The sequence below is a fragment of the Schistocerca gregaria genome, chromosome 3, assembly GCF_023897955.1.
Source record: "Schistocerca gregaria isolate iqSchGreg1 chromosome 3, iqSchGreg1.2, whole genome shotgun sequence".
Lineage (NCBI taxonomy): Eukaryota > Metazoa > Arthropoda > Insecta > Orthoptera > Acrididae > Schistocerca > Schistocerca gregaria.
Window position 1 is genome coordinate 267,993,596 of NC_064922.1, and position 14,955 is coordinate 268,008,550.

At 41.8% G+C, this 14,955-nt stretch overlaps 1 protein-coding gene across 2 annotated transcripts in view; it reads right to left on the reverse strand.

The window, feature by feature from the left end:
- Positions 1-14,955, reverse strand: part of LOC126353944 (endothelin-converting enzyme homolog) — a 609,153-nt gene that overhangs the window by 306,342 nt on the left and 287,856 nt on the right. The window lies entirely within an intron of this gene.

Sequence of the window (14,955 nt, forward strand, 5' to 3'; positions counted from 1 at the left end):
ACTTCATATTAATTACGATGTAAAAATAACTGTACCTGGTGATGGCAGCATACTGCCGAAACGCGTCGTGCTCGTAAAATATTAGTAACAAGGGCTGTTGCAGTATATAAAAGGTGTCCCACATAAAACTGGTACACCTCACGTACCGGTTAATCACCTCGAGTCGAACAACTTGCGCAGTGGCAACACTGCCTCGAAAGTTGGCACCACTTATAGCATCTCTTATAAACAGGTAACTACAGTAAATGTTTTTTATGTTACTGTTATCTACTCACTGACCCTACGATTTATCTTAGAAGATAGATTAGGGAAAGTCAAACGTACGTTTCTAGCATTACTAGACTTATAGAAAGCTTTTTGACAATGTTGACTGGAATACGCTCTTTGAAATTCTGAAGGTGGCAGGGGTAAAATACAGGGAGCGAAAGGCTATTTACAATTTGTACAGAAACCAGATGGCAGTTATAAGAGTCGAGGGGTATGAAAGGGAAGCAGTGGTTGGGAAGGGAGTGAGACAGGGTTGTAGCCTATCCCTGATGCTATTCAATCTGTTTATTGAGCAAGCAGTAAAGGAAACAAAAGAAAATTTCGGAGTAGGTATCAAAGTCCATGGAGAAGAAATAAAAACTTTGAGGTTCGCTGATGACATTGTAATTCTGTCAGAGACAGCAAAGGACTTGGAAGAGCAGCTGAACGGAATGGACTATGTCTTGAAAGGAGGATATAAGATGAACACCAACAAAAGCAAAACGAGGATAATGGAATGTAGTCGAATTAAGTCGGGTGATGCTGAGGGAATTAGATTACGAAATGAGACACTTAAAGTAGTACAGGAGTTTGGCTATTTGGGGAGCAAAATAACTGATGATGCTCGAAGTAGAGAGGATATAAAATGTAGACTGGCAATGGCAAGGAATGCGTTTATGATTAAGAGATATTTGCTAATATCGAGTATAGATTTAATGGTCAGGAAGTCTCTTCTGAAAGTATTTGTATGGAGTGTAGCCATGTATGGAAGTGAAACATGGACGATAAATAGTTCGGACAAAAAGAGAATAGAAGCTTTCGAAATGTGGTGCTACAGAAGAATGCTGAAGATTAGATAGGTAGATCACATAACTAGTGAGGTATTGAATAGAATTGGGGAGAAGAGAAATATGTGGCACAATTTGACTAGAAGGAGGGATCAGTTGGTAGGACATGTTCTGAGGCATCAAGGGATAGCCAATTTAGTACTGGAGGGTAGCGTGGAGGGTAAAAATCGTAGAGTGAGACCAATCAGAAACAGGCTTGCTCTGCTACCGCCAAACATTTTCCATGCCAGTATTTGATACAGTAGCGTCCATAAAACTGGTGGAAACTGCTAGGTAAATGTGGCGGGGTAGAAGTGAGCGACCGATGGCAGGCGATATCGCCAGCTCGTGTGTTGGGCCGGTACGACGGCAGAGAGGACCATGGTGGGGGTCGGCGATTCGGCGGCTCGCCGCGTCAGCTGTGTTGCAGCTGCAGCTGCAGCTTGGCGGTATCAGGAGGCGCGCTGCACAGCTGCGCTGCTACTGGGTACTGCACGGCTCCAGCTGTGCTGACGCAGCGTGGTGCCTTCTACTGAAGCAGCAAGCGCTCAGTTAACGGGCTGCGTTCTGTTGAGGCACGCCTTGCTGACACCAGTGGTGTGATATCTCACAGTCACAGACCGTTAGGGCACAGCAATTAGTTACGTTGGAGGTCTGAAAACCTGTAAGAGCGTGGAAGAAAACAGCGGCTAAACGGGACTGCGCTACTCAATATTTATTGATAATACTAATTTGTCACACCTTCAATGTTTTGAAGTGGTCTCACACCATCAATAACATTGACAAAACTTCTACATCTACATCGATACTCTGCAAATCACATTTAAGTACCTGGCTGAGGGTTCATCGAACCACCTTCACAATTCTCTATTATTCCAATGTCGTACAGCGCGCAGAAAGAATGGACACCTATATCTTTCCGTAAAAGGCTCTGATTTCCCTTATTTTATCGTGGTGGTCGTTTCTCCCTATGTAGCTCGGTGTCAACAAAATATTTTCGCATTCGAAGGAGACAGTTGCTGATCGGAATTTCGTGAGAAGATTCCGCCACATCGAAAAACGCCTTACTTTTAATGATGTCTTGCCCAAATCCTGTATCATTTCTGTGACACTCTCTCCCATATTTCGCGATAATACAAAACGTGGTGCCCTTCTTTGAACTTTTCGATGTACTCCGTCAGTCCTATCTGGTAAGGACCCACTCCGCGCAGCAGTATTCTAAAATAGGACGGACAAGCATAGTGTAGGCAGTCTCCTTAGTAGATCTGTTACATATTCTAAGTGTCCTGCCAATAAAACGCAGCCTTTCGTTAGCCTTCGCCACAACATTTTCTGTGTGTTCCTTCCAATTTAAGCTGTTCGTAATTGTTATACCTAGGTATTTAGTTGAATTTATGGCTTTTAGACTAATTTATTGTGTAACCGCCGCGACGGATTAGCCGAGCGTTCTAGGGCGCTGCAATCATGGACTGTGCGGCTGGTCCCGGCGGAGGTTCGAGTCCTACCTCGGGGATGGGTATGTGTGTGTTTGTCCTTAGGATAATTTAGGTTAAGTAGTGTGTAAGCTTAGGGTCTGATGACCTGAGCAGTTAAGTCCCATAAGGTTTCTCACACATTTGAACATTTTTATCGTGTAACCGTTCCATTTAGCACTCATCTGGCTGTCCTCACACTTTTCGTTATTTAGGATCAACTGCCACTTTTCGCACCATTCAGATATCTTTTCCAAATAGTTTTGCAATTTGTTTTGTCTGACGACTTATTAGTCGATAAATGACAGCGTCATCTACAAACAACCCAAGACGGCTGCTCAGATTGTGTCCCAAATCGTTTATACAAATAAGGAACAGCAAAGGACCTATAAAACACTACCTTGGGTAACGCCAGAAATCACTTCTGTGTTACTCGATGACTTTTCCGTCAATTACTACGGAACTGTGACCTCTCTGACAGGAAACCACAAATCCAGTCACATAACTGAGTCGATATTCCATAAGCACGCAATTTCACTACAAGCCGCTTGTGTGGTACAGTGCCAGTTGACAGCGCGATTTTCGAAGGTTCAAATTCAAATGGCTCTAAGCACTATGGGACTTAACATCTGAGATCATCAGTTCCCTAAGACTCAGAATTACTTAAACCTAACTAACCTAAGGACATCACACACATCCATGCCCGAGGTAGGATTCGAACCTGCGACCGTAGCAGCAGCGCGGTTCCGGACTGAGGCGCCTAGAACCGCTCGGCCACAGCGGCAGGCTACTCTAGTCGAGCTCACTCCTGTCATAGAAATTGATTTTGTGCTTCCGTGTCTTTTTAATCATTATTGTTTTGTTTCCGTAGCACACTAGAAAGTCACAGACCTCATAGAAAGTTTGAAGTGGGACACACTTGCAGATAGACGGCGTGCTAAACGGAACGGGCTGCTCACTAAATTCCCAAGTCCTATCTTCACCGAGGATGTGGAGCATATATTATTGCCACCAACTTTCAAATCGGGCATGATTACCATTCAAAAAATAAGAGAAATTAGAGCTCGTATTGAGGCGTTCAGACAGTCGTTTTATACTCGCGCGATCCGCGTGTGGAACAGGGGTGTGGGGTATGACTTTGGCGCGAGTTGTGCCCTCCGCCACACACCGATTGGTGGCTAGCGGAGTATATATGAAGATGGTATTTTTTCCTACTAGTGTTGCTCTATAAGGGACACGAAATATCTGAAAGAAAAAAAAATATTTACGTTTTACAGAGAGAGGAAAACCTATACTATGGAAAAATAAGAATGTAAGAGAACCACATGAACATCAAGAGCTCAGATGGAAACCCAGTTCTAAGCAAAGAAGGGAAAGTAGAAAGGTGGAAGGAGTATATAGAGGGTCTATACAAGGGCGATGTACTTGAGGACAATATTATGGAAATGGAAGAGGATGAAGATGAAGATGAAATGGCAGATACGATACTGCGTGAAGAATTTGACAGAGCACTGAAAGACCTGAGTCGAAACGAGGCCCCCGGAGTAGACAACATTGCATTGGAACTACTGACGGCCTTGGGAGAGCCAGTCCTGACAAAACTCTACCATCTGGTGAGCAAGATGTATGAAACAGGCGAAATACCCTCAGACTTCAAGAAGAATATAACAATTCCAATCCCAAAGAAAGCAGGTGTTGACACATGTGAAAATTACCGAACTATCAGTTTAATAAGTCACAGCTGCAACATACTAACGCGAATTCTTTACAGACGAATGGAAAAACTGGTAGAAGCCGACCTCGGGGAAGATCAGTTTGGATTCCGTAGGAATACTGGAACACGTGAGGCAATACTGACCTTACGACTTATCTTAGAAGAAAGATTAAGGAAAGGCAAACCTACGTTCCTAGCATTTGTAGACTTAGAGAAAACTTTTGACAATGTTGACTGGAATACTCTCTTTCAAATTCTAAAGGTGGCAGGGGTAAAATACAGGGAGCGAAAGGCTATTTACAATTTGTACAAAAACCAGATGGCAGTCATAAGAGTCGAGGGGCATGAAAAGGCAGCAGTGGTTGGGAAAGGAGTGAGACAGGGTTGTAGCCTCTCTCCGATGTTATTTAATCTGTATATTGAGCAAGCAGTAAAGGAAACAAAAGAAAAATTCGGAGTAGGTATTAAAATCCATGGAGAAGAAATAAAAACTTGAGGTTCGCCGATGACATTGTAATTCTGTCAGAGACAGCAAAGGACTTGGAAGAGCAGTTGAATGGAATGGAGTGTCTTGAAAGGAGAATACAAGATGAACATCAACAAAAGCAAAATGAGGATAATGGAATGTAGTCGAATTAAGTCTGGTGATGCTGAGGGAATTAGATTAGGAAATGAGACAATTAAAGTAGTAAAGGAGTTTTGCTATTTGGGGAGCAAAATAACTGATGATGGTCGAAGTAGAGAGGATATAAAATGTAGACTGGCAATGGCAAGGAAAGCGTTTCTGAAGAAGAGAAATTTGTTAACATCGAGTATTGATTTAAGTGTGAGGATGTCATTTCTGAAAGTATTTGTATGGAGTGTAGCCATGTATGGAAGTGAAACATGGACAATAAATAGTTTGGACAAGAAGAGAATAGAATCTTTCGAAATGTGGTGCTACAGAAGAATGCTGAAGATCAGATGGGTAGATCACATAACTAATGAAGAAGTATTGAATAGGATTGGGGAGAAGAGGAGTTTGTGGCACAATTTGACCAGAAGAAGGGATCGGTTGGTAGGACATGTGCTGAGGCATCAAGGGATAACCAATTTAGTGTTGGAGGGCAGCGTGGAGGGTAAAAATCGTAGAGGGAGACCAAGAGATGAATACACTAAGCAGATTCCAGGATGTAGGTTGCAGTAGGTACTGGGAGATGATGAAGCTTGCACAGGATAGAGTAGCATGGAGAGCTGCATCAAACCAGTCTCAGGACTGAAGATCACAACAACAACAACAACAAGAGGATAAACGTCTTTTAACGAAAATTATTTCAACAGCGAAAAAGTCAGATTTATTCGACGAGAAAAATAATTTTTGTTTATTATTTGGCACTTAGCAAGAAAAGAAGACACAGAGGGTAATGCAAAATGCCACTATTTACTGCGTTCTACATTGTCCGATGCGCTTGCGACGACATACATGAAATTATATTCTGAAACGTTTGCATGACACTTTCCCTGCCGGCCGCGGTGGTCTCGCGGTTCTAGGCCCGCAGTCCGGAACCGTGCGACTGCTACGGTCGCAGGTTCGAATCCTGCCTCGGGCATGTATGTGTGTGATGTCCTTAGGTTAGTTAGGTTTAAGTAGTTCTAAGTTCTAGGGGACTGATGACCACAGCAGTTGAGTCCCATAGTGCTCAGAGCCATTTGAACCCTTCCCTATTCTTTCCATTCTCAGGAGTTAGAGAATTTACCAAACGACCGTTGACAAGAACTTCCAATATGAATTCTGCTTCGGTCTTTAACAAACTTATTAACATTGTTTGCTCCTACATTTTGTTACTACATTTCGATTTTGCCGTAAAAATGATAGTCTCTTGTAACGTCACTTTCACCATTCACATGCCAAATTGCACAGCAAACAGCTTTCACAACACATCCAGTTTTGGTGGTGACGTATAAACGAAAACGACAACTCAAAGCAGACAAGACTCAGTACGGGAATAGAACGCCAGGGTCACTGCAGTAGTAAGTTGAGACAAGAAAGACTATCACGTGAAAGGGGCTTAAAGAAAAGCGTGGCGCATGTGGTGCATGGCTTTTTTTAGGCGTTCACGACGCAGCTTTGATAATAGTGTGAGGCTGTGTTCCGAGCAGAACAGTTATTTTCAGGTTGGATTGGAAGACAGGGTGCTCCTAAACTTATCACATAAGTTTTTCCACTTATTGTGTTCACCAGGTGCTGGAAAGCGATACTCTTGCAAAGCACACTATATACTGTGCAAGCACACTATATACTGCGTTGGTGCACGAGTTCGTAGCGTTTTTCCATAAGTGTAAACACAACAGATACATGTAGACTAACAGAAACGTTAGTCATCAATTAATATATTCTCCTTCTCTATATACAATAGTCTGCCAACGCTGGTGTAACTTTTCGATTCCTCAACTGTATAAATCAAGTGGTTTTGAGCTGAAGAAGTCGTAGAGCCAAGTTCGGGGCGCACTGAAAATCTGGAAAGCAAGTTACTTCAAAGTTGTTCGTCAGAGAGGAAAAGATGAAAATGTGAGGGCGCAAGGTCAGGTGAATAAGGTGGGCGCGGAAAGACTTCCCAAACCAACTTCTATGTAGTGTTTTTTGTCAGCCTAGCCGAATGCAGGAGGGCGTTATCGAGGAATAGCACCACTTCACGCAGTCTTTCTGGTCATTGTTCTTGGATTGCGTCACCAAGACATTTCAGTCGTCACCAGTGACGATACAGGATAGCAATGGTAGGTGTTGTTCACGAGCCAACTGACGACGAGCTAGCAGAGATGCACGTATGCCCACCCACTGATTTTTGTGACTTTAGCTTAGAGCATGCTTTACCATTACACCCGATTTTTGAACATTCGCCATTGCATGCAAATGTCGCACGATTGCGGAATGAACACAGCTCGTCGTATTTTCCAGTTCTCGAGTGCACCGACGTCGATCTGTGTGGATTAGTGCGTTTAAATGATCATCACACGCCGAATATCCTGCTGAACGTGGAGAGTGAAAATTATCATGAGGCCCTCTCTTGTATTTGCTCAATATGCTCTGTTAGACTTGGTATGGTTCCTACACACCTGAACAACATTCTGGGCTGCGCCGCTTGAGTGTTTTTACGCAATTTCTTTAGTAGACTGGCTGCATTTTTTCAGTATCCCAGCAAAATGAACCCAAGTCTGCCACCTGCCTTACGTACAGATGAGTCTACGCGACAATTCTAATCCATATCCCTGCAATCGTAAATAAAATCTCTCGAGCGATCTACACAGAGAATATTCACTGAAATTGTTAATTACGAGAGACAATCTGAGCTATTGATTGTAAAAAGGTTTAAACGAACACTCGTTCCAACGTATAAAGAAATAGACTAGCGCGTTTATTCTTTTTCTTGTTTTGTTTATACGAACTAAGGACCACGATATTCATCTGCTGTGTCTGGAGTGGGTTTTGATGTTCTACCGGTAGGTGCACATCATCTGGCTGCGTTGTTCCTTCCTTTCCTTTTCCTATAGGGCACCTGCCTTTGTCTAGGTGGCTTGTCCTGGATTCTCGTATGCTTAATCATTATCCTGAGATATGTACGGGCTGTTAATCTCTTTCTATAGCTCCTACATGTTTTGCCACTTGCATCAGCCTTGATGACATGGCCTTCCTGTCTTGCCTGTAGGCGAGAATCTGACTGTCAACCTGTTGGAATGCTTACTATAGACAAGTCAATGAAAGGGTAGACGTCCCTGTTATTATTATTATTATTAATGTTGTTCGTTAAAACACATTTCTGAAACTGTGCTCCAGCTTCTGATGCAGAGTTAAATCTTATTTGTTTATCCGCTTAGGAGACACAGAAACGCAAAAGGAGTTGACAGAACCGCCCATACACTTCGCACTACCCCCTCTAAACGGAACATTATAGAGGTGAGCTGCGTTACATTTCCGCTTACAGAATTAACTGTTACGCTCACATCAGGTTCGCATGTCGTATTTGAAGAAGATAACTTGTTTAGCTTCTGTAGGTGCCATACAGCAAGCAGTCAAAATACTAGACATACATGAGCAAGTCAGCTGACCGTGAGACGGATAACATTAAGATGGATTTGAATGAAGATACTGAACACGTTATATCGGTAGACGTAAAAGTTATCTGAGTCTCGTACCGCGATATAATTAAAAAAGAACTATCTTGGGGAAACAAACGTTTCAGCCAAGGTTGTAGTGACCTTCTGGGGTCTCCTGATGAAGATGCAGATGGAGTCCACTGTAACCATGGCTGAAATGTTCCTTTCACCAGCTTACTTTTTTACAGTATCATGCAGTTCGATACTCAGAGAACTATTATGTCACCTGACACTGGCCGCAGGAGCCTACCTAATTATACAGTGTTACATCGAATTAACACCTGTTACGCTAAATTCATTTTGTAGTGACTGGGCAATAAAAGCTGTTGGACTCAGCGTATAGCTTGAAGACAAATCTCCTTAGCAACATATGCGGAAGATTATAATAACTGAAGACAGTTTACCAGTACCGCAGGAAGGCAACGCCAAAGTAAGCAGTTTTCCTTTGCATTGGTTCTGTCGGTTATCAGTTAGATATACAGTCGATCACTGAGTATCTAAGAGCGTTTCTGATAATGTTGCTGTTTGCTGAATAAACTATACGATGAGCTCCATGATTGCGTGCTCCCAGCTCTAACCTCGCCGTGCTTTTCCTGGTTGTGTAATTAACGTCTGCAACAGCGCTGATTCATAACTAGTAATCTGTTTCCCAACGAGTGCAGTGTCAATTTTTAAATTATTACGCAAGTGCACACTGGTAAAAGTAGAAAAGAAGAAATGTCATGGTTCTTGCAAATCTGGTCGCGTTTCGAAACTAGCAGACACAACCTGATTTCTCTGGACGAAAGCCATTAAGATCATACGTGATACTACACTGCATCAGCGCTTTCTCTTCGGCTTCGACTTTCTGCAGCACACGCCTACTGCCTGAAGTTCTCGAGTTCTGTTTCGCAGGTTCAAACTTGTTACATTCAGGAGTGTATAATTCTACGAGGTTCTTAGTATTTACATCATTTGTGACTGCGGCGTGAAAATACAACTCACGATAGCTCTCTTTTGTCAAAGCGGTATATTTTGATTAGGGCTGATTAGTGTACAACATACATTAATCTAACTTAAAAGCGGCAATCAACCACATGCAAAGAAACGCCAATATCAGTTTCGGATTCGTAAATTTTGTCTGCTGTGAAATTAGTTGTTGAAGTTGCAACCTCGCATTGTGATCTAATAGAAGTGTAATGACCTAAAATGAACTAAATTTGATTTAAAAGAGAAAACGCTCAGAGTTGCGAAGCTATGTTGGCAAGAGTTCTCGTTTTACTCTTACATAAGGTAAATCGTACCGCTAGGTGTTACCACTAGCTAAATACACCCTGCTAAAACTTCAAAGCAGCAAATGGCTTTAAATTACCTTGAACATACATCAACAAAGCTTTTAGTCGCTGTTACTCGGTTTGTTACTGAGATGTATCGCAATCTGTTGATGGTGTGATGCCTAAAGCTAAACAGAAAATTCGCTGTAGAAGTGAACACAATCAAAAAACACCACGAATTCATCGATCACGTTCTTCAGAAGTCAGTCAAAACTAGAACACCACACGTTGGTCCTTATCGGATCAGGAGAAATTTATATATTTGCCTTCTCCGTCATCTCACAAAGTTTGTATCGTCATCAAGGAAACACTCCGTGCGGGCCGGAGTGGCCGTGCGGTTCTAGGCGCTACAGTCTGAAGCCGAGCGACCGCTACGGTCGCAGGTTCGAATCCTGCCTCGGGCATGGATGTGTGTGATGTCCTTAGGTTAGCTAGGTTTAATTAGTTCTAAGTTCTAGGCGACTGATGACCTCAGAAGTTAAGTCGCATAGTGCTCAGAGCCATTTGAACCATTTGAAACACTTCGTGTGTCAACTTGTGCACTAAATTCCTCAGTTTTCGAGTTATGTCACAATCAATAACGGCAACGTTCCATTTGAATACGTGTTCCTGTTGTCTCTTGTAAGTTTATGAACTGTTGTACTAACTGTGCTGTTGTGATTACTCTGATGACGTCCCAATAGTTCCCTACCGCAAGTATTATTTCAGGCACTACACCGTCTTCCCATGAGCCTGAGTGTACCCTTACGCACATAACACTTTTCGATGGATCGTTTGGCCTCGCCGCTCATCTGACGAAACCCAATCCATTCTTTCCGCTCGATTTGTAAAAGCATGCGAGGTGGTGCACCCTACTCCAAGAACGTGCTTCTATGTTGGAACTCGCTTCGGCGGCGGTCTTATGTCTGTGTGCAGACGGGAAAATTGAGGTTTAAACACTTTTTTGGTGTAAGATGTTGTGGACTATTCCTATAAGTAGTAAATGACATGTCTCGTGAACAGCTGCTTCGAGTGTTCTACTCTGCTTGGCAGGCTCATGTTTAACCCAGTTATTATACAAGTTTTCTCCTTTTTCCTTTAAATGAGGATACTCATACCAGATAGTTTCCACTGCTTTTGAGACACAGCGCATTCTCACAATATGTTAAATTAACTTATATTACAAACTTAGATACAGGCAACGAGGAACTACTTACCTTTCCCCATCTTTAAAGTTCCTCTCTATCTCGTCAGCTCATACAAGGAATGGTAAAGGTTTGACAAACCTGCAAAAGAAATAACTCAATTAGTTGTTATGAAGAGAGAATTGTTAAAAATACAAACAAGTTCACTGTTGTCTATTATATCAATTTTTTTCTTCTATATGCGTCTTCATCTGAACTTCGTGAGCCTCTGGCCCGTGTGTGCTCCAAGATGATCCAATATTAAGACATGGTTAAGTACCGATACTTTTGTTTCGATACCTATAATATCTATGCTGTTCGATTATTTCGTAGAACACAAAGAAATATTATCGTTTTTTTAGACTTGTCACCGTCTGGCGAAAGAGATACATCAATATGTAATATTTGTTAAAATTTTTAATAATCTAGATCGCATTAAAAATAAAATTACAATTTGCTTATTACTGGTTTCAGTTGACTAACTATTATCTTCAGATCATGCTTACGCTGTTGGTCATAACACCATTGCTACCGAGTCTAACCCAACTCAATCTTACTAAGGGAATTATACCTAGACATAATGCTGGCTACATCAGTGTCACTAAGTGTAACACGTCAAAAGAAAAATTTTAGTCGGAACATGGCTGTTATGCATAAATCTATCAAAAGACTAGGTCTTCCTTCCTTAGTAAATACCATTGCTAAGTGTAACACGTCAGTAGTAAAGTGTTGGTCAAAGCGAGTCTTCTGACGATTTTGAACGCTGACAGCCCGCCATGCTTTCACTAACATGTTTCCACTGACGCGTTACAAGTAGTAACGATGATGTGCCGACATTACATTTAGGTACAGATTCATTTGGCCGGTATTACACTAAAAGATCTCTCTAATATGTCTGACGTAGTGTAACAGTGGTGGTGGTGGTGATGGTTAGTGTTTAACGTCCCGACCTCAACGAGGTCATTAGAGACGGAGCGCAAGCTCGGGTTAGGGAAGGATTGGGAAGGAAATCGGCCGTGCCCTTTCAAAGTAACCATCCCGGCATTTGCCTGAAACGACTTAGGGAAATCAAGGAAAACCTAAATCAGGATGGCCGGAGACGGGATTGAACCGTCGTCCTCCCGAATGCGAGTCCAGTGTGCTAACCACTGCGCCACCTCGCTCGGTATAGTGTAACAGGCAACTTTTTCAAACGTCGCCTTCCCTCCAGTATGTTTGCTCAAATCTAGCGCCTCGCCTTAGGTTTGATTAAAGAAAGCGTCCGTCTTTTGTTTACTGCAATGAGAAATGTAACCGCTGGAAGCTCTAACACCGCTGCAGCTGTTTGACGACTGTAGCCTTTGTAAACTGTGCACCATGGTATGTTCCATGGACTACAAAATTGACAGAAATGTATGAAGCAGATGAGGCACTAGATAACTTGCGACTTCCCGAGTACAAAAATTAAGGATAATGGAGAGGTACAAAAAAAATGCGGAATCCATTAGCCGTGAAGTACGACCCGGATGTATTCCAGGTGACATTGAAAAGGAATCAATGGCTTCTTCTAATAAGAAGATAAAAGCACGTAACGACACACTTATTTATACATATAGGGTGAACATTAATAAAACCGACAAATTGAAAATAACGTTCACATAATACACAAATACTTTGCAATTTTTTGTTAATTCAAAAAAATATTTCAAATGGCTCTGAGCACTATGGGACTTAACATCTATGGTCATCAGTCCCCTAGAACTTAGAACTACTTAAACCTAACTAACATAAGGACATCACACAACACCCAGCCATCACGAGGCAGAGAAAATCCCTGACCCCGCCGGGAATCGAACCCGGGCGTGGGAAGCGAGAACGCTACCGCACGACCACGAGATGTGGGCTTTTGTTAATTACAGATATTTAAAAGTATGAGAGAAATTAGAGCCAGTACACATGTTGTTTAACAGCAGCAAGTTTACTAGTCCGACAGATTCGTAGATGAGTCCACGGCAGCTGATGAAAGTGTCAGCAAGATTGCGAGTGAAAGTGACAACAAGAGAGAGACCCATCTTTGACGATGTTTTTGTGGTAAGTGTATTTGTTTACATTTGGTTAGGGTACTTTCCCAGAACCACTGTAAAATGTTTTAATACTCGTCTCTAAACGCTCTTCCACGTACTGCACATCCAGAGGCAGCTTGGCAACCTTTAAGTTGCACTTCCTGTAGTTCCTTGGTGCTTTGTGACTTAAGATACGTGCAGTTTCTTGCTACTGTAGAGACTGTTTCCTGACTATGCATATGTTTTCTCCTCTTGGTTAGTAGGTTACGCAGTGTGCAAGCAGCTAGTGCTGTTATAGTAATTTTTTTTGACAGTAGTTTATGGAAGCAAGGAAAACTCTGAAGCGACTGCCTAGAATACCGAAGGTGCTTTCCAGTAGGCCTCTTCCTCGTGAGAACCTGTTGATTAAACACCTCTTTCTCCTTAATGAAGCCCTTTAGAAGAAAAGCGTCTGCTGCCAGCACAATCACTGGTGTTATGTTCCTGTTTCCTGGCTTTCTGCCTTCAGGATTGTTCAAAATCGATCTGTCGAGAAGACGTTCCAGGAGCTCGCTTTTTAAAAACACTCTAGCATTTTCCTTCCAACGCCCCTATTGCGTGATATGCGTCCACTTTTCCGCGAAATCATTTGCTAATTGCTCCCACATTTCTCTGCTTGTGAGTATCTGGAAAAATATTGATGTATTTGTGACACTATATGTATGTAATTGTTTTTCATTTCTATTTTTATACCATGAAATAGAGGCTCAAGAGCCACAAGAAGAGAGTGAGATCGACCACAGGGAGCCACAGCCGCAACTTCATGAGGACGACGTGATATAACAGAAAAGTTTTTTAATGGCTTTCGATTCTTCTTAGTCTATTTTTGTACGCCAGATGGCGCTCGTTATAAACTGCTTCATTTGTTTCATATATTTCCATAAATTTCGTACCTGATGGAACACAATCTATAACTTTTTAAGTAATAAAAACTAAAAATAGTTCTTAATGGCAGTTTAGTATACCGAACATTTATTTACTTTCAGATACTCCCCCTTCAGTGCTTTATAAATAGCTTCATACGTTTCTGGTATTATTTTCGTCAATGAGCACTGCGATATTCGAGTGCTATACTGTAAGCTGCAGTAGCTTTCTGCTGTTGCCAGAAATCAGACTGTTAACGTAAGTCTGTCTTTTCGCTGATGGCCACGATGTTGAGCGCCCTACAAACCAACCAAGTCTACCTTTTGCGGTTATAGCATATCTAAGGTGACTGTTCTGCTTTGCTACATGAGGTGCAACTTTCCTGAGCGTATATTTAAATGTACTCTTGTCCATTCAAAAGTAATTTTCATACGACTTTACAACCTCGATTTGGAGCTCCCATAACAAATTTTGTTAGATGCTTTTATTATCTCACCATGCAAAGAGCGGCTTCACTCAAGTATATTTCCTTTTTTTTCCACTCATCTTCCAATAATGCAATTGTTGTACACGCAACTGCAGAGCATAGTTAACAAGTCGTCCGCCATTCTGATGGGACTTTGACCAAAAAAATTGACGACATTGTAATGCTCTGTCCAAGATCTTTGTCAAAGTAATATGACGAATATTAGAGCACTTTCTTTGTCAAATAAATTTGATAGTGTAATAGCGGTCTTAGTAAGCATGAACGGAAGATGGCTATTATCAACAGTAAAAGTAATTTCATTTTTGTTGCCATCAAGAGTGTTAAAATTGCTAATAAATGCAGAGTAACGCAATTGGAAATAGCGATGGGCATTGGGAAAAATACTGAACGTTTACTAAAGTTTAATAAGATTCGAAATGTATTTACATCTACATGGTTACTCTGCAATTCACAGTTAAGTACCTGGCAGAGAGTTCATCGAACCATTTTCATACTACTACTCTACCATTCCACTCTCGAATGGCACGTGGGAAAAAGGAACACCTAAATCTTTCCGTCCGAGCTCTGATTACTCTTATTTTATTATGATGATCATTTCTCCCTACGTAGGTGGGTGTCAATAAAATATTTACGCATTTAGAAGAGAAAATTGGTGAT